Below are 26,446 nucleotides of genomic sequence, written 5' to 3' on the forward strand. Positions count from 1 at the left end.
TTGGTTTTGTAGTTCGCAGGCAAAAGAAGGGACTGGTAAGAGAATTCAAAATCAGAGCCAGAAGACCAGAAAACCGAAAGCTAGTCTTTGTTAGACTATTCCCAGACACAGAGAAATGATGGCAATTTGGAGATCAAGACTTTGATTATCATCCAAATGTCAAGTCAGATATCGATATAGATATTGATATTGATATCTGCCCTAGGTCCTCAGTTAGCACATATATGGAAGTCAACCGCTGGAGAAACCATTGGCTCCTGGAGTCCACAGAAGTGCTTGCCTTTTAATACTTCCAGTATGGTATTTTGCTCAAAGAAATACAGGCAGAGATGAACTGTGGCTGCAGCAAAGGCCAAGAGCCAGTAGTAAAGGGTAAAAAGGAAGCAACAATTTTTCCTGAAGAGTGGCTGCTGGAACATTCTTTTAAACCATACATTGTAAACTCCCTTCCCTCATATGATACTATGATATAATATTTTATTTCCCTCATCTTCATAACAGGATAGGGCTATGGTCCTCTTCTCTCTCCTTTGTTTCCAGTAATCACCTGTGGTGGTATTAGACCTCCATAGCTCTTTTAGGGAAGTCAATACTGCAGCTGTTAATTGGAGCTTCACTATGGCCTCTGTATGGGGAAAAGTTTCTTGCAGACTCAAACATACAGTGCTGTGGTTCCTGGTTCCTCACTGCTTCTGGTTGTTCAGAAATATTTTATTTTTACATGCAAATTCTGTCAACATTTAGTTTTATGCTATTACCCTGCTACTAAAAATGAAACATCACTATATATCTAGTTCTGTATTAGTGGTGTTTCATTTAAATCATGGAAAAATGTGGATTTGAGGTTACTTTCATAAATCCAAAAATTGGGGATTTTTTTTTTTAAATTGGAGAAAACCAGGATCCCTGCTGATTACAAAGGGTTTGGTCACATCCCTGGCTGGTTAATTTATTTGCTTCTTTAATAGTTTAGCAATAGCAGTAGGAAACATATTCCAATTTCTATGGTATGTAAAACATTTTTTTCCATTGCATATAATCTTCTGTCTTTATCACAGTTACTGATACAAAGTAAATTCATATGCTGAAAATGATCATTTCCTAGTTTACTAAATTGGTTCTGTCTTTCAGGACTGGTAAGAAAGTTGAAAAAAATTCTCATCCTTCTGTGTTAAGCCATATCCTTTGCCATACAAAATATGGGCTTGCTGATGTGAATACTGAAGCGGAGCAAATTACTCAATAAAAATAATTTGTTAAATGTATTTCTGCCCGGGGGTGTCTACAGTAAGACAGCAATTTTATGAAATGTGTTAATAACTTGAGTTTTTAATACAGTATTTATGAACTTATTTGTGAACCCCTGTAGTTTCTGGTAGCAATGTTTTTTAGCCACTGATCTTGCAAAAAGTTACCTATTTAAATAAGTTTGGCATTCTGAATGAGGCTACATAGAATCTTTTTTGATACAAACAGCTGGAGGGAACCTTAAGAAATCACCAAGTTTAATACCTTACACAGAGGCATGACCAAGTACACTTACAGCACCTCAACAGATGTCTAATTTATTACTAAAACACCTAGCTAAAGAAATTTGCAGCCTCCAATAAGTAACCTGTTCCATCCTAAAAGAGTAATAGTTTGCTGTTAGCTTGAACTTGGACAGAAAACAGGGCAGAATGGCACCTTATAGAACACTTCATACAGGCATAAACTTGTCAAGCAACAGCTGACATCATCTCATGATGCAATCTGTTGCTTACAGTATCTTATGCCTCTCTTAATTGTTAGTCTATAACAGAGGTAGGCAACATTTTTTTGGCCAGAGTGAGGAAAAAAACACACTGTTTATCCTGGAAGGTGCCAGAGTACCAGCAAGCCAGAAAAACAAAATGAGGGCAGGGAGGGGCGGGCGGGGGGCAACATGGCAGGACGCACTACATGTTAGTATATTTAATAATCACAGATGATGCCTTTGTTCTTGTGTATTCCTGTTTTGTTGAGCATGTTGCAATGAGAGAGAGAAAAAAGAGACAAACAAGAAAAAGAGGAGAGAGAGAAAGAAAAAGAAGAGCAGAGAGAGAACCAGGTGCACAAACACAGAGAGCCCGAACAGAGACATGCACACATGCATCCAGAACCAGATACATGTGTATGCACACAGACACACAGAACCGGACAGAGGCAGACAAACACACAGAACCAGATGTACGGGCACATGGAGCTGGACTCCTGGGCCACTGGACAATGTCCGACCCAACAATGTCCTGGTCCTGCTAGAGTCCCTGTGATTCCCTAGGGAGCCAGCCCCTGGGATGCAGTGCAGCTTGCTTAGGCCCTGGCCCAGGAGCCTGCCCATCAGCCCAACCACCCACCCATGCTACACAGCCAAGTCCACAGAAGGTGCAGTGCTCCTGGTAAGGGGCAGCACCAGCCTCATCTTTGTGGGGGGCTGAGCTGGGGCTGGGCCCAGAGCAGGTGGAAGTCAGGCGGGTTCAGATGCAAGCCCTGCTGCAAGCAGCCTTGGGCTCCATGGTTGGCAGCAGCTACCAGAGCCTGGGCTGGCTGAAGTCAGGAGGCTGAAAACAGCTGTTCTGGGCTCCAGCATCAGCTCTATACTGGCAGGTGCACGCATACCATGGAGAGGGCAGTGGGGATAGGGCCTGAGGCAGCACAGCCCTCCCACTTTCTGCTCTGAGGTGTATGTGCATTTGCTGCCAGCATAGAGCTGATGCCAGGGCTGTGGAGCCTGGTGCAGCTGTTTGCAGCTTGCCCGCTGCCTGCAGCCACTGCCCAGAGCCCAGGCTGACTACAAACTGCTGCACTGGGCTCCGGAGCCCAGTCATCAGCTCTGTGCCAGCAGCAGGGGGAAAGGCCAGGGTTGTGCTGCCTCAGGCCCCTCCCACACCATCTGCTCCGAGGTGCATGTGCACCTGTCAGTTTGGAGCTCATGCCAGAGCCCAGAGCAGATGTTTGCAGCCTCCTGGCTGCAACCGACCCAGGCTCTGGGTAGCTGCTGCCAACCACAGAGCCCAGGCTGCTTGCAGCAGGGCTTGTAGACACCCAGCCACCTGCTGGTGCCTCATGGTTGGCAACAGCTGCTTAGAGCCCAGGCCGGTGGTGGTGTGCAAAGCAAAATGGCCTCGCATGCCGTGCTTGGCACACTTGCCGGGGGTTGCTGACCCATGGTCTATAAGATGACATTCTGACCTACCTTTGATCATCCCAGCCATTAGACAGAATTTCCAACATGAGTTACTATAACTTAAGTTGATTTCCTCTTTAATTCTTCAAGGCCACTGATAAGTACATCAGTTTTTTTTTTGTAACAAGCTATTGCATATTGGAGGATTGCTTTCATGTTTTTTGTTACTCTTTCCTATATGAAGCAAACGCAATTTCTTCAACCTTTTCTTATAAGTAATGTTTTCTAATGTTGCCTCTGTTCAAAGCTACTCATATGTAGAGATACTAAGAGCTTCAGCATTTGGATCAGATCATAATCTGATGTACACTGGAATGCATGCACTGAATTTGGTGCTGAGTTATGCCAACATTCACCTGCTAAAAATCTAGTCCTCTGGTAGTAAAAGTATTTATTTAACTATCTGACCAACTATGCCTGTAAAGCTTGATGGAATAAATGTTTTCAGTAAAATAATCGAGGGACAACATTTCTGAAAGAAATATATTAGAAATATTAGAACGCTGAATGACGAGTTTTTGATTCCCCCTCCCGCCTCCCCAATTTGCAGACATTTCTATGCAGCAAAAAAAAAGAGGAAAGGGAGGGAGGTTAGAAGTTGTAGAGCTAGAATTATAAAACTGAAATAAAAAGGAATTCCACATAGGCAAAAAGATGAAGCAAAGTGCGGACTTCTGGCAATACCTTTCCCACTTGAGCTACTGTAGCATTCAGCAAGCATTAAAAATTAGACAAATGTCATTACAGTGAAATCCTGTTGACTGATGCCTTTCAATTTTTTTAGTTATTTCAGGAAGTTACACAGACACACACACACTTTTCTTGCAAACATCTTGATAAGGAAAAGTTTCCATAGGGTCATACTCTGTTACATTGTATCTATGTAACAGAGTATGACTTTATGGAAACCTCTCCTTATCAAGACGTTTGCAAGAAAAGTGTTCTATTCTTACACAAACTGTTTAGTCCTTTTAAGATAATTGCCTGAATATATAACATTGCTTGCAGTTTGTGTCCAAAAAACCTTCAGGATTTCTATAGAAACATGAGTTGCATTATTGTCTGATTTTATATGCAAAATGCATTCTAAGCATATACTCTATCTTATTTCATTTGAAAACAAAGTTGTTATAAAATAATACGATTCACTTAACTTAAGAAAAATGGAAGAATATATTTCCAAATGCACTCCTTGTATGTGAATTTTCATATTGTAATAATTATCATTCAAGATCTCATACAAATTAACTCAATCTCATGAGGCATTCTGTGATATCATTTGCTTATGTTTTGATATCAGTTATTAATGTTGATTTAATGCTGGATATCCTGAGACTTACCGGAAATTCACCTAATCTTTTTCATTATTTCTTTTAATTTTTATGTCTCCCTGCTTCTTCCTTTATAAAAATGTGTAACTGAATTGTTATTAACTTAGAGGTTGCTCAACTCTGGGGTCTAAACCATCTCCTGTACAGAATTAGATGCCATCAGAAGAATGGATGATAGATGAACTGATGTTATTCTGACTGTGTTTATAAAAAAACCCCTTAAAATAATTTGTGCTTTCAGGTTTTCTCATGATGCTGGAAATTTCCACCAGCATCTGGGTGTTAGAGGCTTCCATCTCGACTAAGTGTTCCATTGAGGTCTTTATTGGCTCCTTTTGTCTTTGCTTTTCTTTGAGTTCTTAATGTTCCTCTCCAAAGGACAAGTTTCTGTATCTCCCAAATTGTTTGCTGCTTGTTATATTTATTGTTATATGTTCTTCAATGTCCTATATTCCATGTTATATTTGTAGCTAAACATAAGCATTTTTCAGCATTTCCAAACCAACATCCATAGGATTTCATTTTTGCACGCCAAAGCCTTTCACAAGATCTTTATTTATAAAACACTATTTAATATTTATAAAACACTTTTTCTCCCCCCCACCCCATCTCTACTCCCCAAATCCTTTAGAGGAAAAGAATAATACAGTGCTCTATTCTCCCCCAGGTTTAACCTGAAAGGAGGGCGTCATGAAGGTTTCCCTGTGTCAAATATGAGCAACCTCTGTAATTTCTAATCTCATGTAATTTTTTTAAGGGGTTTGTGTGAGTTCTTTCTAGTGCTCTGTGGTCATTAAAAACACCTAATGTGGCTTCCCAGTGGTTGCGTCTACGTGAGATGCTGATTGTGCAGTCATTTAGTACTTCAGTGATGCAGTAGCATTGCTGAATGGCTTTCAGGTGACTCTGCGCAGTAGCTTGTTACTACTGTGCAGTCAGCATCTCACGTAGATGTACCCACTGAGTACTAAGGAACAAAAAAATTAATGAGAGGTATGCCAGGGAACTTGGCGAGAAGAAATTATTCACAGCATTGCTGGATTGAAGAATTCATCTGATTTTTTTTAAGCAAACACGTTTTAAGGATGGAATTTTTCTGAAAATTTTAATTCTTTGCTTTTCTTATTTTTTCTGCTGACGGTTTTGATTAAAATATAGGGGAAAATATCAAGAACTGGGAATTTAAAAAAATATGTTTATAGAAAATAGCTAATATGTTCTGCACCTTTACTGGGTACTATAGCCTGTGTCTGCATGGAAATCAGTTGACAAAATGTGAGCATATGTAGGCTGACGTATTGTAGGTTTAACCAATATAATCTGAATTCTGATATCAATAAATTGTAGCAGCACGGTATTCAACATAATCAGCCCAAGCCTGCCCTATTATATGCTCAAGGGTTGAAGTCCATGCTACCATGAATGGTGAGGGGACCTTCAAGTTTGAGTCCTAAGGTGACAAAAACCCACTGGCCAATGTGAATATAGGATCAATGGATGAGGAATGGTAGAATTAGGTTTAATTACAGAGAAGGGATGGGAAAGCATAATAGGCCTAAAGATGCAAGAGGAAAAATGGGGCAGTCTATAAACTCTCATCACCAATGAATAGGGCGAACAAGTTAGAATTTAGGCCATGTACACAAACAAGTGTTTATTTTTCTACTGGGAAAATTAATGCTTCCCTAGTAGAAGCTGTACTCATACAAGCATTCCTTCAATCTCTCCCAGGAGAAATATACTGCCTCTGGGAGAAAGATCTTTTAGGTTGACATCTGGGAGATCTCCCTGTGAAAAGGTGTTCTTGCAAGAATGAATGTCTAGACTCTCCCCTCCCCGTTTGGTTTGGAGTGGAGTGGAGAAGAAGAGTTATGCCTCCAGTGCTTCCCCAGACTGGGGTCTGCCCAGCAGAGAGGAATGGACAGGGGTCATTGCAAAGTCTGGCCAGATGGGGAGTGAAGAAGCAGGGCAAAGTCCTGAGAAACTGAGGAGAAGATGCTCATTGCTCACTGTCACTTCCTATACCAGAGGCCTCGGTCTGAAGAGTAGACAGGGGGCTTTGCCCTGCTGCTTTCTCCATTCTGTGGAGTTGAAGAATGGCCACTCATAGCTCCATACACACCTCCCTGAACTGGGGACACTTTGTCTTGTAAGCAGGTCCAGGGCTTGCTCTGAGATCCAAGAAGGCGAGAGGTAGATCTGTTGAGTATAGGTAAGTAAAGATAAAGGTAGAAAAAACAAATAAACAAGCTTGACTTAACTTGTGCCAGATCAACACTCAGGATCTCAATATTGCACTGTTAAGCAGGAGGGCATGATACAAAATTATATATACACACACAAACTACACAAACACTCCATGGGCTCATACACATATGTACATACACAAACACATAATTCTGTGGCCGTGTGTTAACAGTAGGGGGCATTTGGGGTAACTTGGACTCAGGATTACTTGGGGTCACGATGCCCCAGTGTTACTTGGGTTTACTTGGGGCCCTGGGCAGAGGTGAGAGAGAAAGCCGGAGCTGCGACAAGGAAAAGCGGCAGAGCTGGAGGTAAGGGGCAGTAGGGTAGAAGCTATCACAGAAGCTGGGGAGAGAGAGAGACTGGATGAGGGTCACAGGGACAGGGAGCAGAGATTAGAGCAAGACTGGGACTGCAGAAAGACAAACCCAACTCAGAGTTCCAAAAATATCAGTTTTATTTAATGGGTAATGCACTATACAGAGCACAAAATTATTGGTGTATACACACACACACACACACACAAACACTCTTTCCCACATGCTCACACAATGAAAGCAGGAGAGGAAAAGGCTTGGTAGAAGGAATGAAGTCAAGGTATGCAGGTCCTTTGCTTGGGGAAAGAAGGTGGGTGATAGCTACCTATCCTTGGCTGTAGCTGATCCTCGATGGCCAGTCAGGGTCTTCTCCAGCAAGGTGTTATCCAGAGGGGGGTTGCTGGCAGGGCCTCTGGGTGGATAGATGACATGGCATAGTGGTGGTCCAGATGGAGAAGGCATCCCAAGGAGTCCACACTCTACTACCCCTTTTATAGGGTGTATCTCCTATGGGAAGGACATACTCAGGCAAGGGACAGTCCTCAGATGCATATGTGCAGGTCCAGGTGTCCTCCTTGTCTGGTGGGATACAATGGTGGGGTTGCTGGTTTCTGTAGGGTCTTTATCTTCCAAATGTTGGGTTCCTGTAGCTTCTTTATCTTTCAAATGCTGGGTTTTGTCTCTGTTCCTGGGTAATGTCTGTGGTTCCTGGGTGAGTCAATGCAAGGCAATGGCTGGGTGGTTGAATGAATTGATGGTCTGGTCATTACTGGTCATTTAGCAGAGGCCTGATACCATTATGCCTCAAGCACCCTCATTCATTCCCATTTATTCAGAAACCAATTTACATAGGAGGGGTAGGTATGCCTCACAGTTGCAACATACTATACAATAGGGTATGCTCATGCAGGGGACACAAGATGGAGGCTTGGCATTACAAAATGGAAACTTGATAATGCTTTGGTTAACTTTACAGACACAGGCCTAAGCCATACAATATCAATATGAAACAATAAAAATCAATGGAAAAACAATAGGAATACAATATAATACAATATAAAACAGGAAAAATCAATACAAAAATAACAGAACACTATTTACAATATATAAAGGGGCTTATTACAATAATAACATACAAGAAATTATCTTACCTATGACTACTTATAATTACTTATAAGTGATAGAGAGGGCAGAGAGAAAATCAGAAATGGTTGGGGAAGGGGAGGGAATATATTTTTAAGTTAAAAAAAAAATAAAAACCTGGGGGGTTTGCTACAAAACAAACAGTAGTGATGCTAATGTGGGGATTAGCAAACCAGAAAAAATGAAGCAGATGAGGCATTCTTCAAACAGGCAATAAGGAAATCTAAAAGACATACTTTAGTAGTACTAGGGGTTTTAACTTCCCTGATATATTTTGGAAGAAAAATACAATGAAGTACAGGATGTCCAGCAAGTTCCTAAAGTACATAAAGGACAACTTTCTAGTTTAGAAAGTTGATGAAACACTAAGGGGTACCTCTGACTGGTTCTGACCAACAAGGTTGACTTAATAGTGAACCTGAAGGTTTTTTTAAACTGTTAAAAACATAAGAGAATTTATAATTTTAAGAAAGGAAATAACAAGAAAATAAAAACAAGGAATTTGGACTTTATCAAGGCAAATTTCAACAAATTCACAGAATTAGACAAATTAAAAGACATGAGTCCAGGAAGGCTGGCATTCTGGAAAGACTGATGTAGCTATATATGTTGCTTTTCAGCCCTTGGAAAATCAAAAAATACTTGAAGGGTAGGCACATCACTATAAGGAAGCAGATAAAAGAATAGTATAAATAGGGAGAAAACCAGGAAAGCAAAGACAAAACGTTAGTTGCAACTAACAATAGGTGTTAAAAGACAACACGAGGCCCTACAAATATGTCATATGGAAAAGAAGGGTTAGAGGCAGTGGTTCTGCTCTTCAGAGTTACCAATTAACAGATGACACAAACAAGACACATCTGTTCAGTGACTACTTTGCTTTATGCCTTGTAGACAACAAAAAATCCCTGAGACCATACTACTGACTACTGGCAAAATGGGTAGTAACAAATAAAGGAAAGGGCTACTGTTCAGAATAAGCAACAAATGCATGAGGGAACTTTTGACAAATTTGAATTGAATTAAGTCAGAAGGACTAGAAAAGAATTTATCCCAACATGATGAAGAAACTAGCTGAAGAAGTCTCAGAACCACTGGCAAAAATAGTTGCATGAAGACAGATGATAGGCAAACTCCCAGAGGACTGGAAAAGGGCTGATAGAGTGCCCATCTTGAAAAAGAGGAAAAAAAAGAGGGGTTTATAGACTAGTCAGCCTGACTTTGGTATCAGACAAAATTCCTAGGAAAAATTTAATCAATCTGTAAGTATTTGGAAGATGAAAGAACGATCACGGTTGCGCCAGATGTGATCTTCTTTGATAAACTAACACATTTGTTAGATAGGGAGAATGATGTGAATATAATCTAGAAAGGTACTCTATATGCGTACACTATGTCCTGGTAAATCTTTCTAGAATTTAGAAAGTTGTACCAAGTGCACCACACTGGATGATCAAGTCAATATTATATCTTAAATATGCCTTCAAATAATTTCAATACGCATTACAACAGGGACTGTGTCCTTTTCATCACTTTTCCTGGAAAGGATTCCACTGTCTTCAAAACTTGTTGTTAAAAAGCTTTTTTCCTGATATTTATCCAGAAAGGTAGAGGTGAGATCTTCAAATATCCGGGGTAGGGGGGCAGAGTTGCGGGATTTATGTCCAATGATTGGAGAATGGGGGGCAGTAGGAAAGGGGTGGGAAGTGGTACCGTACCTGCCCTGGCTCTCTGCACTCAGCTGGCAGCTGCTGTTGTGGCTTGGACTGCTGGAACTGGAGGCCTTCCACAGTGTCCCATTCTCTTCCCCCACCCCAAGTACACCACTGAGAACACGGATACGGCTGCCGTGGGAAAGACTTTTGGAGGGGGGTATCATTCTGGTGCCCATCTAAGTTGGTGCCTGAGGCTGGTGTCCTGTTATCTCCCTTGGTTATGCTATGGTATTCAGCCTACATTTTCTACTACTTAATTTTAATTTCCTCACTCCCTACTTACGCTCCTTCTGCTTTCTGGTTTATTCTCCAACCTTATAGCACTCTTAATCACCATTTTAACTCTAATGCAGAGATTTTAACTTGAAAACAAATATGTTTTGCTGGGTTTTTAATAGTAATGTAGATGGAATGATGCCCAGCTGAAATCATTGTTTAAGTTATCCCTGCCTAAAAATGATTGTGCCATCTAATACTGGCTGTAATTTGATCGAGAATGCGTGCACTTATTTGGTTTGAGAACATCTGTATTTTACTCTATGCTTCTCTACTCCTGAAGATAGGTAAGGCTGTAGTTGTAAAGTCTAGAGTCTGATTTTTACAATTACAGGAATTTGGTTGAGGGAGTAGCCATCTGTTATGAGCTGTAAATTTTTCATTCTGAAATATATTCTTACATTTTTTTTTTGTGTCCTCATTTACAACTTTCATAAACAGAGTACCATGAAAGAGTTAAATAGTAAAAGTTGATTTATATTCTGCAATAAGAAAAGTGCCCTTAGCAACAGAGACTGTGCAACACAGGTGCTCCCAGCAGGGATTTCCACCCCCTGACTTACAAGATTTTCACTGTACTCTAGATAGACATTTTAAATATGTTGGCACCCACAGAGAATATAGGCCTCTATTATCTTTTCTTTTGACAGTATAGTTATTGCTTTATGGTAAGTAAAAAAAAACCAAAGCAAAATAACAACAACCAAAAAACCCACTGAAAAGCAAATTCAGGTGTCCAAATTAACAAAAATAAAAGCAAGCTTCTTTCTGGGCCTTGGTGCTGGAAAAATTCCCTGGGCAAATGCTACGTCCTGCCCTTAATAAGGCTGGGTTTGAGGTTGTGCTTACATGTTTTCTTGATTCAGGGTCTCAGCCTCATAAAATTGCCCATACAAGAGGTGTTTCAGGCTTTCACTAACTTTCTTGTCTTCTCTGAGAAAGAAATCAGGAACAGTTTTTATCCAGCTGCCTGGCTTGCAGATATTCAACATTAGTTAATTTTGTCATTCAGAAGTGTTTTCATTCTCAGAAAATGCCATTTTGATGAACACTTTTGTTGAAAAAAAAAAAAAGGAATTTTCCCTGGTTTTGTGTGTGTCTGTCCACCAGTCCACCCAGGTGTTTCCCCATCGCCCAAAGGAAATGGAAAGCTTAAGCTTTTGGTATTCTTGTGTCCATTCCCCACCACCCCACCCTATTTTTCCACATCTTCAGTGTCCATTGTTTTGTCTGTCATCTTAGATTAAAAGTACTTTAAGACACAGACTGTGTCTATTCTGTGTTTTGTACAGCAGCTACAACAGTGGAAGTCTCATCAGTGACATGACACTACTTTAATACAAATAGACAAAATTGCATTGTAATGTAATACAAATATGTAACAATAATAAACGATTAAACAGTTTACATAACAATAATAATTAAAAACCCATAAAAGATAAGAACTTTTCACAAATCTTTTTAATTTCAGCTACCCAAATACTCTCTAAATCTTCTCACAAAAACAAGGAATAGTAATGTAAGGTCATAAATAGCCAGAGGCACAATGAGGTTGAGGAGGAACAAAGGAAAGAGGAAAAGAGGAGTGCAATCCCAAAGTCATGTGGGTTTATGGAATGTATTTGCCTAGAAGGTAACATTTTTTAGCTTTGTTGCTTACTTGTTTCCATTTTTTCCCCTTACTTCTTGAATGCTTCAAGACAGACAAAATTTACATAGGAGATGTGAATGAAGGATGTAGGTTGAGTTCTGTACCACTGAAATCAATAGGTAATTTTTCATTGACATTAGTGGTTGCAGAACTAAGACAGAAGTTAAGAAGATCAGGGAGAGTATTCCAAGTGTGTAGTTTATAAAAACTGGTATTTGTCCCCTGTTAATAACTTGATTTCTGTGGGCACACCTACATGTGAATATTAATGCAACACAATAAACTCCGGTGTAATTTGCACTGGAGTGTATTGCTCCTGGGTGCAGTATTTACATTTGACGCTGAGATTACAGCACACTGATTGATGCAGCACAGCTCCAACTGGAAGGGGGTACAGGGGGCTAGCCTGCCAGCACAGGGTTGCTCTTGCCTGGCTCAATGTGCTGCAGGGGGGTTGGCTGGGTCACAAGGGTGCTATAGTACAGGGCTAGCCAGCAGGCAGCCCCACTCTGTATCACCCTCATGCCTTTGGCACCCCCAATCACTGTCTACACATGTGTTGCAGCAGAGTAAATAACTCTGCTGCAGAATAGTACTTGTGGTGGGTGGTACTATCCTATGGTGGAATTAATTAGTTTACTCTGGCCTAATAGTGCCACTTGTGTTAACAGTGATGCTTTACCGTGGAGCTAATTAGGCAACTCCACAGTAAGTGTCTTGTACTCCACAGTAAGTGTCTACACGCTGTGTAGATTAATGTAAGAGACATGCAAATCATATTCTGGTCTCTTAGAGAATGTCTACAGTGCAGTGGCAGTATATACTAGCCAGCCCATTCCCAAGTATCCTCTGAGTTGTATCCTGTAGGTATGCTCCATACCCAGAAATATACCAGTAAAGATACTCTGGTACATCCTTCCTGGGCTGCCTTGATCTTCAGACCCAGGTATGCTTAAGACCCTTAAATAAACAGCTGAAGTTTCATAGGTTTCATAGACATTAGGGCTGGAAGGGACCTTGCAAGATCATTGGGTCCAGCCCCCTGCTCAAGGGGCAGGAAGTCAGCTAGGGTCAAAGGATCCCAGCAAGGTAGGCATCCAAATATTTCTTGAAAGTGTCCAGGATAGGTGCTTGCACCACCTTTGTGGGGAGTCTATTATAGGCCCTGGGGACTCAGACAGGAAAGAAGTTTTTCCTTATGTCCAGCCTGAAATGATCTTCCAGGAGTTTGTGAGCATTAGACCTTTTTTCCCTTGGGGTGCCCTGGTGAACAGACCTTCTCCCAGTTCCTGATGCACACCCCTTATGTGCTTTTAGGTTGTCACTGAGTCACCCCTGAGCCTGCTTCTCCAGGTTGAAGAGGCCCATGACTGTCATCCTCTCTTCTTAGGCCTGCTCTCTTGCCCTCTGATCATGTGCATGGCTCTCCTCTGGACTCTCTCAAGCTTCTCTACGTCCTTCTTAAAGTGTGGATCCCAGAACTGGATGCAGTACTCCAGTTGTGGCCTCAAAAAGTCTAAGTACAGTGTCAGAATGACTTCCTGGGTCTTGCTTGAGATGCATTGGTAGATGCAAGAGAGACTTTTGTTTGCTCTGCCAGGTGTGCTATTGCATTGGTGGCTCATATTCATCTTGTGGTCAATCATGACCCCCAAGTCTCTTTCAGTCATGGTGCTAGCGAGTGTAGCACTGCCGATCCTGTAAGTGTGATAGGGGCTTTTTCTCCCGAGGTAGAGCACCTTGCATTCCATCAGGTTTTCATCCATCCAGCTTGCAAGCCTGTTGAGGTTGGTCTGGATACCAGCCTATCCTCAAGTGTGGACACTCTTCCACATAGATTGGTGTCATCGGTGAACTTAGCTAGTCTGCTTCTGGCAAAAGAGTCCAGATTGTTTATGAAGACATTAAAGAGTACAGGTCTGAGAACAGAGCCTTAGGGGACACGTCTAGTCACTGAGTGCCATGTTGATTTGGTTCCATCAACTACCATTCTCTGGATCTGACCTCAGAGCCAGTTCTCCAGCCATCAGTCTGTAGGGTTGTCAAGACCGCAGTTCTCCAATTTTGCCATGAGGATAGCATGGGACACCAGCTCAAAGGCTTTTTTATCAACCTCCTCCTTTGTCCAGGTCCTGTGACACCTGGTCATAGAAGGAAATGAGATTGGTCTGCCAAGACCTACCCACAACAAAGCTGTGTTGGCTATCCCTCAGAATGTTGCCTTCCATTAGCCTGTCATTAATGATTTCTTTGATGATTTTTTCCAAAATCTTTTCAGGGATTGAAGTAAAACTGATTGGCCTGTAGATTTTTGGATCTTCCTTCCTCCCTTTCTTAAAGATAGACACCACATTGGCCCCCTTCCAATCTTCAGGTACCTTGCCTGAGTGCCATGAGTACTCAAATACCCTTGCCAGTGGCTGCACTATAAATGTCAGCCAGTTCCTTTAGCATTTTTGGGTGCAATCTATCTGGACCAGCTGATTTGTGGGTGCCCAGACTCTCAAGATGCTCCCTCACAAGATCTACACCAACGGTGGGTGTATATTCACCCTTACCCTGGTGATCCTGTATCTTGTCAGGCAGGGTGGTCCCTTTGGGATGGTGAAAGACCAACACAAAGTAATCATTAAGCAAATTGACTTTTTCCGGGTGTCAGTTATCAGCTGCCGCATTTGCTTTAGCAGGGGTCCAAAGTTGCCCTTATTTTTCTTCTGATTTCTCACATATCTGAAGAGGGACTTTTTATTGTCCTTGATTTGTGTAGCCAGTTGGAGTTCGGTTACAGCCTTGGCTTTCCTAGTTCGCTCCCTAGAAGTGCAGATCAGTGCTGAATACTCCTTCTTAGTGGTGTTTCTGTTTTCCATCCTTCATAAGTTTCCCTTTTTAGATGCAGGAGGTCCATTAGTTCCCTACTGAGCCAAGAGGGTTGCTGAGCCCTTTTACTACTTTTCCTACAGACTAGCATGGACTTCCCTTGTGCTTCAAGGATCACTTCCTTAAAGGGCAACCACTCATCATGAATTCTCCTCCCTGTCAGATCATGGCCTCTCAGGGTCTTAATAACTAGCCTCTTGAGCTTATGAAAGTTGGCTTTCCTATGGTTGAGGAATGACTTTCCAGCTTTGCAATGGATAGTGAAAGTGATCAACTCATGGCCACTGTCTCCCAGCTTCCCTTCAATTATTAGGCCACTGACTAGATCACACCCTTTGGCCAGTACCAGGTCCAGCAGCATCTTACCTCTTGTCAGCCTGTAAACTTCTTGAGACAGGTAGAACTCATCCATGCATGTGAGGAAGCTGTGACAGATCAGATTTGGCTGAGTGCTCTTCCCACCAGATGTCTAGGTAGTTAGTCTCCCATGACAACCATGCACTGAGAGCATGCAGCCTCAGCCAGTTCCCTAGCAAATTCGTGGTCCAGCTCTTGCTTCTGATTTGGAAGTCTGTAGTAGACTCCTGCCATTATATTCCCTTTACCATGTTCCCCTTGTACTCTAACCCAGAGGGTCTCAAGTCACCTTCCTTGGGTGCCAATCTCTACTTGTAGGAAAGTGTACTGCTCCCTCACAAAGAGCTACATCCCCACCCTTTCTTTCAATACAATCTCTCCTGTACAAGCTATAGTCTATACCTGTAGTCCAGTCATAGGTGGAGTTCTACCAGGTCTCCATTATCCCTACGAGATCCTAGTCATTACCATTTAGCAGAAGGACCAGTTCCTCCTGTTTGCTCCTCAGGGTCTTGGCATTTGTGTACAGGCAATTGAGTCTGCCATTGGAGGCCCTAGGCATCCCTGCACTCCTAGAAAAGCCCCACCCCTGGTCTAAGGAGGGAGGGGGTTCCTTTGGGCAATGTGATATGCTGATTTTGTGGTTGATGCTTAGTGGGTTTGCACTAGTGGTTATTTGCCCATCCCCTGGCAAACTTAATTTAAATCCTGGTCAAGCAGGTCAGTTATGCTGGCTGAGAAGAGCTTCTTCCCCAATGGAGTGAGGTGGAGGCCATCCCTTCCCAACAAACCGCTGCCTCTCTCTCTGAAGTGTGGATCGTGGTCATAGAAGCCAAAGCCTTCATGATGGCACCAGCACCACAGCCTTCTGTTCACTACACTTTGTCTCTACCTCCTCAGCCCATAACTGGAAGGATTGAGGAGCAACTCCAACCCCTTGAGTGCCACTCCCAGAGCCCTGTTCATAACCTGGCTGGGATTGCTCTGAGTCATGTCATTTGTGCCCACATGGATAAGGAGCATGGCATAGTGGTTGGAGGGCTGGATAAGTTTTGGGATCCTATCAGCTACATCCCAGATACAGGCCCCTGGGAGGCAGCAGACCTCACAGGCTAAGGGATCAGGGTTGCAGATTGCTCCCTCTGTCCCCCTCAAGAGGATGACCACTCCACATTTCTTGTTGGGGATGGCAGCTGGTTGTATTTGTTCCTCACGTGCAGGAGCTGTCAGCTCTGCTGGTTCTATCAGTGCTGCAAGGGGTTTGTACCTATTGTGGAGATCCAGGGGGCAGGTGACCCTAGTGCAACGAGTCTTGGAGCCAAAGACAACCTTCGTCTAAACCCCTGGCTGGACAGTATGGGAGCTCCTCTTGTCCACCTTTGTCCTGGCAGGCAACCTAGCTCTTCCCTCTTTTTTCTTTGGGTGAAGAGCCTAGCAGTAGGAGTCTCCCCTTCACTATCCATGATGGCACACAGCCTCTGCACCACATTTTGGAGTTTCCCCTCACTCCAAAGACTCCAATATGGAACAAACCTCACAAGGGGAGGTGTCATTTCTCCTGATCCCATGTGCCAGGCCACCCACACAGATGAAAGCCAAGGGCCCCATCTTAGTGGAGGCCAGAACTATGGGTTCCTCCTGGGTGGAGGACTGGAAGGTACCAGGTTGTGGGGGAAAGGGGGCGCTGGTCCAGTCATGGAAGGGAGCTTTGGGGCATGGCATATCTCCACCATAGTGCAGGTAGTAGTCTGGGCTACTGCTGTGCAGACCCTTCTCTTCAGGCTTACCACCTAGAGCCTCATGCCCTTCCTGCTTATCCTCCTGTGTGAACTCTCATGCTAACTCATTCACTGGGCCCAGACCATATCTATTTTGTGCGCTCTATTCACAAGGCTCTGGTCACATGGCTCCCTGGGGGGCTGGGCCAAGTAGGAGCTGGATGGGGGCATGAACCTCCTCGGCTCTTCTCAGCTGCCTCCCACAGCTGTCTAATTCCCACCCACTGCAGGCCCCACTTACCTCCCAGCTGTGCTGGGGGTCAAGGACGGGGTCCACAGGGGCATGATAGGTTTCTGCCTGTGCGTCTCTCACTGGAGCTGGACCCCAAAGAACTGAGGATATTTGCTTTCATTCATCCATTATTATATATACAGATTTAAAAAAAATAGTTTTTGGCAGCTATGGCTTTGTTATGATTAAAAATGTATTGCTAGAAAAGGGTGATTGTTGGAGCCACTGACCCATATAAGGTAATGGGGCAAACATATTTATACTGTACACAACAGTGAGAAAAATCAAGTTTAGTGCCATGAACAGCAAAACATTAGTAGAAAGACAGGACCAATCCAAATGAGGCTGCCAAACCAGAAGTCACAAGGGGCTGGTTGAAATACTAGCTGATGTTTACTGCGTTGCTTACTGCCATGCTCATTGTTGAGTACTGAGCTGATTCATGTTGACTGAGAGCTCTGTAGTAAGCTATCTTTATCCTTGGGGGAATTAGGATGTCTCTATATTTTCCTTGAACTTGGCTGGAACATGTTGCAGGCTGTGTCCTCTTTTTATTTAGCACTAACCCTCCATTCATTACAAAATTCCCATTTCACTCTCTACCAAATACAAAGCTGTTCTGGATATATTCTTTTATTTTCTATACTTAGAGTAACATGGAAAATTGGGGCAGGGAAAGCGGAGGAGGTAGCACATTGAAAGTTGTAGCTAGGAAGCCCAGTGAGTTTGGCTTTGCAGAGTACCCCAAATTTGCAGAATCAGCCTAGTACAAAAACTGTATTAAAGCTATAGAACTTCATAAACTGACATAGGCCTTGTGTAAAGTAGCCTAGTTCTTCACAATACTAATGATCTGGCTTTTCAATCTATTAGGAAACTATTAAAATATATCTAGACATAATATATTGCATTTTCATGAAAACTATGAAATGGAGATATGATATCAGAGCTTCAGCTTACAAGAGAAAAAGTCTTTTCTGGTATTAAGGCAGATTTGATGACTTCCCACCTCAAGTTGAAATTAATTTAATCAATTATTTTATTTTGAAAGTCCTGAGTGTTTCTTCCTCCAACTTCCAGTTATATAGAACATTTGAAGGAAAAATAATATTCCATATCCTTATGCAACCATTGCACTGGGCAAAGTTTAACAGTAAAAAGTACTTTCAAACTGTGATGGTGGACCTTGCCTCTCTGTATCCTTTTATAATCTCCCAAAGAGCTGTAATGCCTCCCACGTCTTAGATGTTATTATGTTCTGCTTTATGATGTCACTTCTCGGGAGGGTTGTTATATATGTATTTGTTGTTTTATTTTGCTCTTTGGGTGTCTCTATTAGGAATCTTGGTATTATAGAGGAAAACGTCATTCGATTATTCCCACACACTTGCTGATATATATATTCACAATCAGATCCAGATTAACATTAGTCTTTAATTTTATTTTTTATAACACTATAGAAACTTTCATTATCTTTAAACAGGAATGGTCCTTTTTTTCTCTTTTTTTTATAACAATTATATCAACTTTGTAATTCTATCTACATACTGTTTTTATTTAACCTTTATCAGTTTGGTTGGACTGAACTTTTTGAAATTGCATTTAATTTACGAAAGTCAATGCACAAATAGAAGGGACCCATCTTGTGTTGGAACAGTTACCAATTGGCTTCGCCTTGGGTGCCAGGATTCTGTTATTGTTCCTTGCTATAACATCCTGTCTATCTCTGCCTTCACTACTTCTTATCTATGATACGGGATTCTCCACCATCTTTCCCTTATTACCCTTCCTTCTGGTGTAACAATGTTATGGCTAATCCCTGTAGCACAGCCGGGATTCTCGTTAAACACGTCTCCAAATTCTCGTATAAGCAGTTTTAATTGATCTCTTTGTTGTGCCATCAACTGGGTTCCTAGACAGACTTCTTGACTTGTTGTTCCCTATTCATTGTACCCTCATTTTCTGCTTGCCATCTCATAGAGGAAGCTACTAAACCTTCTCGCTCTTTCCACCGTTTTAATGAATTGACATAAAAAATTTGTTTTTCCTTTTTTTGTCTAGAGCGAAGAACCTCATAGTCGACAGGTCCAACAAGCCTGGATATCTTGAATGGACCTTGCCAACAAGTTAAAAATTTACTTGTAGAATCTGGGAATAAGACTAACACTTTTTGTCCCTGTTGTAAGTCCATTTCACTCATATTTTGGTAGTACCTAGTTTTTTGTTTCTATTGGGCTTGTTGGAGATTTTCTTGGGCTAAATTGTCTGCCTTTCATAACCATTCTCTCAATTCCTTGATGTATTCAGATGGCCTCACTCCTGGGGTTCCTCCTTCTTCCCATCCCTCTCAGACCACATCCATCAGGCTTTGGGGTCAATGCCCATAAACCAACTTGAATGGGGAAAACCCTAAGGATGATTGTGTGGCTTCCCGTACCATGTATGACAGAGGGGGTATGACCAAGTCCAACTTCTGCGGCTCCTTTTGTGTACATCTACGCATGATATTTTTAAGGGTTCTGTTTAATCTCTCCACTAACCCATTGGTTTGGGGGTGATAAACTGTGGTTCACAAGTGTTTTATTTTTAATACTTGGCACAGATGCTGTATAACCTGGGACATAAAATTCATCCCTTGGTCCATAAAGATCTCCCTAGGAATACCAAAGCGGGATACCCACTTAAGCAATTCTTCTGCTATTGGAGGCCCAGTGACTGTTCTCAATGGGATGGCATCCAGAAACCGAGTGGAATAGTCTATCAAGACAAGTATGAATTGGTAACCCGTCACTCTTTTTGCTAAGGGTCCAACCATGTCCAGGGTTATATGGGAGAATGGCTCTCCTGTCACTGGCATGGATTGTAAGAGAGCCCATGTGGGTTTTTGAAGGCTGACCCTCTGACAACTTGGGCAGGCTCTGCAATAGTCTTCAATGTGTTTGTAAGGGGATGGGGGTGTGCCACTTACCGTGGGACCCCGATCCCCGGATGTCCCCTGGAGAGGAGGGGTACGCGTTGGACCGTCCCGCTTTGCCGCTTTCGCCTGCCACGACTTGATGGAAATATGGGGTTCACCCTTGCCGGGAAGCTGGCAGTCCACGTGGGGTACAGTACCTCCAAGGTCCAGGGGTCCTGAGGGCTCCTCCTCCCCTACACCCTCACCCGGTCCTCCGGGAGGGGAGCCTCCGTTGGGGGCTCCCTTGTCTTCGTCTTAGCTCTGCAGTGGGGGGGGGGTCCCCCACACCGCTGGGCCCTCCCCAGGAGTCCTATCAGCACCTAGTCTCCCTGGTGCTGATCGCTCCACTCGTCCTGAGGTGTCTCTAACTCAGGGTCTCACTCTCTCGACCCGGGGAAACTACAACTCTGCCCCCCTGCCTGCGGGTCTTCCCCGCGGCCACGCGGCCCGCAGCCGCCGGAGGAGGGTCCCTCCGACCCAGCCTCCCTTCCCGGCTTCCTCCGGTGCAATGGCCACCGGTCCCTTTTGTACCTCCGTCCGTTCAGGGCCTGCTGCGCCCCCTGGCTCCGCCGCCTCCGGCCTTGCCGGCTGGTGCTGTGCCGCTCCTGGCTTCGCGGCGGTCGGCCTCTCTGCCGCCGGTCCTTGCCGCCCGGCTCCCGGCTTTACCGCACCCGGCCCAGCTGCCTCTGGACCTCCAGCTCCCGGCTTCGCCGCCGCCGGCTCCCCGGCACTTGGCCTCGCCGCTGCCGGCTCCCGCCGCGTGGCACGCGGCACGGCTGTACCTGCCTCCGCTGCTCCCGGCCTCGCCGCTCCCGGCCTCGCCGCTCCCGGCTCCGCAGCTCCCGGTGTCGCCGCTCCCGGCTCCGCAGCTCCCATCCTCGTAGCTCCCGGCTCCGCAGCTCCCGGGGCAGGCTCCCGCCGGAGCCTCCGTCCTCCTCTGCTCAGGGTAGGCGGTTCCTTTTTATCTCCCCGCGCCGGTCCCGCGTCGGCATGGTTCCAGTTCCGGGAAACCTTAAGTTCCCCGCCTGGCTTCCGCATCCGGACCCGGAAGCGGGGCGGAACTCCGTGATTCCCCGCTCGGGCCGGGCCCCTCAGGGTCCCGGCCCCCTCACACACCCCACCCCTCGAGACGCCGCTAGGCGATCCCTTTCCTGTGCGATGTTCGCCCCCCAAGGGCTTCTCCCCGTCCGCACAGGGCGGTACCAAGGGCTCGTGGGTATTCTCTATCTCCCCCCACTGAGACAAAAAGTCTGCCACGGTGTTGCTGCCACCGGGTTTATACCCGATTTTAAACTGATAGGGCTGGAGTGCCAGGGCCCACCTCATTATCCGGGCATTCTCGGTTTTAGCCGAGTTGAGCCACCGTAGCGGGGCGTGATCAGTTATTAAATGAAATTCTCGGCCCAATAAGTAGTACCGAAAATAGTCTATACCCCAATGGATGGCGAGACACTCCCGTTCAATTGTAGAGTACCTCTGTTCGTGCTCGTTCAAACGGCGACTGGCGAATGCCACGGGGCGTTCGACTCCCTCCACCTCCTGCGAGAGGACCACTCCCAGGGCGTACGCTGAGGCATCCGTCTGTAGGATAAAGGGGGCGTTAAAGTTAGGGGTATGGAGTACCGCTCCCCGGCACAAGGCTTGTCGGAGCTCGTTGAACGCCTTGCGTCTCTCTGGAGTCCAGTTGGTGCGTGGTGGTTCCTTCCCCTTGGTGGTATCTACCAGGGGATTCGCCAGTTCCGCAAACCGGGGAATGAACCGCCGGTAATAGCTGGCGAGCCCCAGAAAGGCCCGCATCTGCCGCTTGGTTGCCGGGGCCTCGTAGTCCCGCAGTGCCGCCACCTTATCCCGTAAAGGTCTTACCAGCCCTTTGCCTACTTGGAAGCCGAGATATTTAGTCTCTGACCTTCCAAGGGCGCATTTCTTTGGGTTGGCCTTCAGGCCCTTACCTCGTAACTCTTGCAAGACCTGTCTCAGGGCCTGGAGGTGTTGCTCCCACGTCTTGGTAAAGATCACGATGTCATCGAGGTAGGCGGCGGCATATTCCTGGTGGGGTGCTAGTATCCAATCGATTAACCTTTGGAAGGTTGCGGCGGCCCCATTCAACCCGAACGGCATCCGTTTGAATTCATAGAGGCCCCAGGGGGTCCCAAAGGCAGTCTTAGGCTGATCCTCCCTTCGCAGGGGAATCTGCCAATACCCCTTTGCTAAATCCAGGGTGGAGATGTAATTGGCTTGCCCGATACGTTCCACCAGTTCACTTATCTGAGGCATGGGGAATGCGTCAAACTGGGTGATGGCGTTCACTTTCTGGAAGTCAACGCACCGCCTTAAGCTGCCGTCCGGCTTTGTCACCGCCACCAACGGGCTTTGACAGGGGCTGCGGGAAGGCATGATGATGCCTTGGGCCAGCATGCCATTAAGCTCCTCTCTAATCGGTTGGCGCCGAAAAAAAGGAATGCGCCGCCACTTTTCCCTGGCAATCTGGGCTGGTGGCGTCAGGATATTATGCTCCACGCCTCTAGCCTTCCCCGGGGTCTCTGAAAACACATCCCCAAACTCTACGATTAGCTGTTGTAACTCTTTCTGTTGGGAAGGGGACAGGGACGTCTCTTCCCCAAGTGGTCCCCCTTCCCGGGTCTTGGGCCCAGTCTCCCCCTCTTGACACTCCCCATCTACCGGCTCTCGGTCCATTTCTAGAAGGAGCCCGTGCGGCTCTTGCCACTCCTTCAGTAGGTTGATGTGCAAGACCTGGGACGCCCTCGGATGGCCCTCCCTTTGGACTTCATAATTGACCGGGCCGGTTCGTCTAACGACCCGGGCCGGCCCCTGCCACCGCGTCTCGAACTTACTATGAGAGCTGGGCAGCATCACCAACACCTTCTGTCCGGGCTGTAACTCTCTCTTCCGGGTTCCCTGGTCGTATCGGTCCTTTTGCTGTCTCTGGGCCTGTTTGAGGTTGTCGTGGGCTGCTCTCTGGGCCTTGTGGAGTCTGTCCTGCAGTTCCTGTGCGTATTCCGCCACCTGACGACCCCCTCGCGCGCCGCTTTCCCAGCTCTCCCTTAGGATGTTCAACAAACTTCGGGGTTGGTGCCCAAAGACCAAGCTGAAAGGGGAGTAGCCCGTAGAGGCCTGTGGGGCATCCCGTACTGCAAACAGCAAGGGTGGTACCAACAAATCCCACCTGGCTGGATCTTCCTGTGTGCAGCGCCGGAGCATCCCTTTCAGTGTCGCGTTGAAACGCTCGACCAAGCCATTCGTTTGGGGATGATAAATTGACGTTTTTAGGTGGGTGACGTGGAGCACCTTGCACATGGCTGCCATTACAGCCGACATAAAGTTCTTTCCCTGGTCAGTCACGATTTCTCGCGGGATCCCGAAGCGGGCAACCCACTTCATAAGCTCCTCAGCCACCTTGGAGCCCGTCACCATCCGTAAGGGAATCGCCTCCGGAAACTGGGTGGCGTAATCAATAAGCACCAGTAAGAACCGGTGGCCGGCGGTGCTTCGTGGTAAAGGCCCCACCACGTCAAGCGCCACCCTGGTGAATGGCTCCCGTATAACGGGCATCACCTGAAGGGGGGCGCGCGGGGGTTTGTGGGGGTTCACTAACTGGCAGTGACGACATTCTTTACAAAACCTCTCCACGTCCTCATATAGGTGGGGCCAGAAGCACCAGCGTATCAGCCGGGCCTCTGTTTTCCTTTTTCCCAAGTGGCCTCCCATTGGGTTCCCATGGGCTAGTTGTAATAAGGGTGTGCGGTAGTGGCAGGGAATTAAAAGTTGACTTCCCTCCCGCCTGTGGGTCGGGCTTAATCCGGTATAGCAGACCCTGTCTTAACTCGACCCGGGGGCCCTGTCCCCGATCCGCTGTGGGGCTTACCGGTTGCCGCTCCCGTTGGAGTGCCTCTTCATGGAAGTGTCTCAGCTCCGCGTCCTCCTCCTGCGCCTCCCAGAACTGGTAACTGTTCGCCAGGCCGTCCAGCTGGCCCGGCCAAGGCGGTTCGGGTTCTTCCCCGGCTAGGCCTTGTGGGGGTTCCTTTCGAGGCTGGAGAGCGGCCAGCACCTCGTATATCTCCGGCCAGTCCCTCCCCACGATCATGGGGTGTAAAATATCCTCCTTCAACCCCACGGGCAGATGTCTCGAAACTCCATGCAGCCGGACCTCTAGGATCCGCCGCTCGAAGTGCGTCCTCTGATTGTGCAGGCAGACTAGGTGGATCCCTGTGCACCGCGGGGCGCGCCCCCATTCTACCAGCGATGGTCTGACTAGGGTCTGTGCACATCCGGTGTCAATTACGGCCATGAGTGGTCGCTGCCCCACCCAGGCCTTTACTCGCGGCAGGGGCCTGGGGAAGGTGTCTTCCCTGCCGCCGACCCCACAGTCCATAGGTTCCTCCCGAGTGTATTCCCCTACTCTGCTGCTACCCCTGGGGAGCGGGGCCCCCTTACCGGGGGGGTACTCGGCTTCGGTCGGGGAGGACCGGGCAAGGTGTCCCCTGCCGCCGCAGCGGAAGCAACTAACACCCGGGTTCCCTGGGGTCTTCTCCGCCTTACTTCCCCCGCCCTTTCGGGTGGAGTCTTCCGCCCTCGGTTTTCCCCGGCCTGGGCGCCGCCCTACCTGGGCTGCTGTATATTGCTCCACCAGCTGTAGAGCCTGTAGGGAAGTTGTGGGGCCATGACACCTCACCCACTGTTGGGTGTCGTCCTCCAGGTCCGTCAGGAACTGCTCTAGCAGGACCTGATCGCATATTTCTTCTTTCGTGGTCTCCGTTGGCCTCAGCCACTTCATCATTTCATCTCTAAGACTGTGCCACAACATCTTGGGGCTTTTCTCGCCCTTGGTCTTGTTTCCTCGGAACGCCTGTCGGTGCTTTTCCGGGGTGATGTCAAGGCGTTGTAGAATCTCGGCCTTCACCCGCTCGTAGTCGCTGGCCTCGGCGCGGGTTAGGGCTCGGTAGGCTGCCTGGGCCGGGCCGGTTAACAGGACTCCCAGCCTACTGGCCCATTTCGTCCAGTCTATGCCTGCGGCGAGAGCCGCTCTCTCAAAAGTTTCTATGAAGGCCTCGACGTCGTCTTCCCGATTCATGCAGGGCATGTTCATTTCCCCGCTATACGGGCCAGCCCTTGTCTGCTGCTGTTGGAGCAAATGCTCCTGCACACTCGCTTGCCGTAAGGCAGTCTGCTGGTGCTGCTGTAGCAGCTGGGCCATCAGATGCAGCATCTGCTGCGTCACATCCGCGCTCGTAGGGAGCTCCATGGTGCTGTAGTGCTCTCCGAGCTAGGCCGGGCTCACTTCCCGGCCAATGCACCAGTTGTAAGGGGATGGGGGTGTGCCACTTACCGTGGGACCCCGATCCCCGGATGTCCCCTGGAGAGGAGGGGTACGTGTTGGACCGTCCCGCTTTGCCGCTTTCGCCTGCCACGACTTGATGGAAATATGGGGTTCACCCTTGCCGGGAAGCTGGTGGTCCACGTGGGGTACAGTACCTCCAAGGTCCAGGGGTCCTGAGGGCTCCTCCTCCCCTACACCCTCACCCGGTCCTCCAGGAGGGGAGCCTCCGTTGGGGGCTCCCTTGTCTTCGTCTTAGCTCTGCAGTGGGGGGGGGTCCCCCACACCGCTGGGCCCTCCCCAGGAGTCCTATCAGCACCTAGTCTCCCTGGTGCTGATCGCTCCACTCGTCCTGAGGCGTCTCTAACTCAGGGTCTCACTCTCTCGACCCGGGGAAACTACAACTCTGCCCCCCTGCCTGCGGTTCTTCCCTGCGGCCACGCGGCCCGCAGCCGCCGGAGGAGGGTCCCTCCGACCCAGCCTCCCTTCCCGGCTTCCTCCGGTGCAATGGCCACCGGTCCCTTTTGTACCTCCGTCCGTTCGGGGCCTGCTGCGCCCCCTGGTTCCGCCGCCTCCGGCCTTGCCAGCTGGTGCTGCGCCGCTCCTGGCTCCGCGGCGGTCGGCCTCTCTGCCGCCGGTCCTTGCCGCCCGGCTCCCGGCTTTACCGCACCCGGCCCAGCTGCCTCTGGACCTCCAGCTCCCGGCTTCGCCGCCGCCGGCTCCCCGGCACTTGGCCTCGCCGCTGCCGGCTCCCGCCACGTGGCACGCGGCACGGCTGTACCTGCCTCCGCTGCTCCCGGCCTCGCCGCTCCCGGCCTCGCCGCTCCCGGCTCCGCAGCTCCCGGTGTCGCCGCTCCCGGCTCCGCAGCTCCCATCCTCGTAGCTCCCGGCTCCGCAGCTCCCGGGGCAGGCTCCTGCCGCAGCCTCCGTCCTCCTCTGCTCAGGGTAGGCGGTTCCTTTTTATCTCCCCGCGCCGGTCCCGCGTCGGCACGGTTCCAGTTCCGGGAAACCTTAAGTTCCCCACCCGGC

This window comes from Crocodylus siamensis, chromosome 1, assembly GCF_052110815.1.
Source record: "Crocodylus siamensis isolate JL-2025a chromosome 1, ASM5211081v1, whole genome shotgun sequence".
Taxonomy (NCBI): Eukaryota; Metazoa; Chordata; order Crocodylia; family Crocodylidae; genus Crocodylus; species Crocodylus siamensis.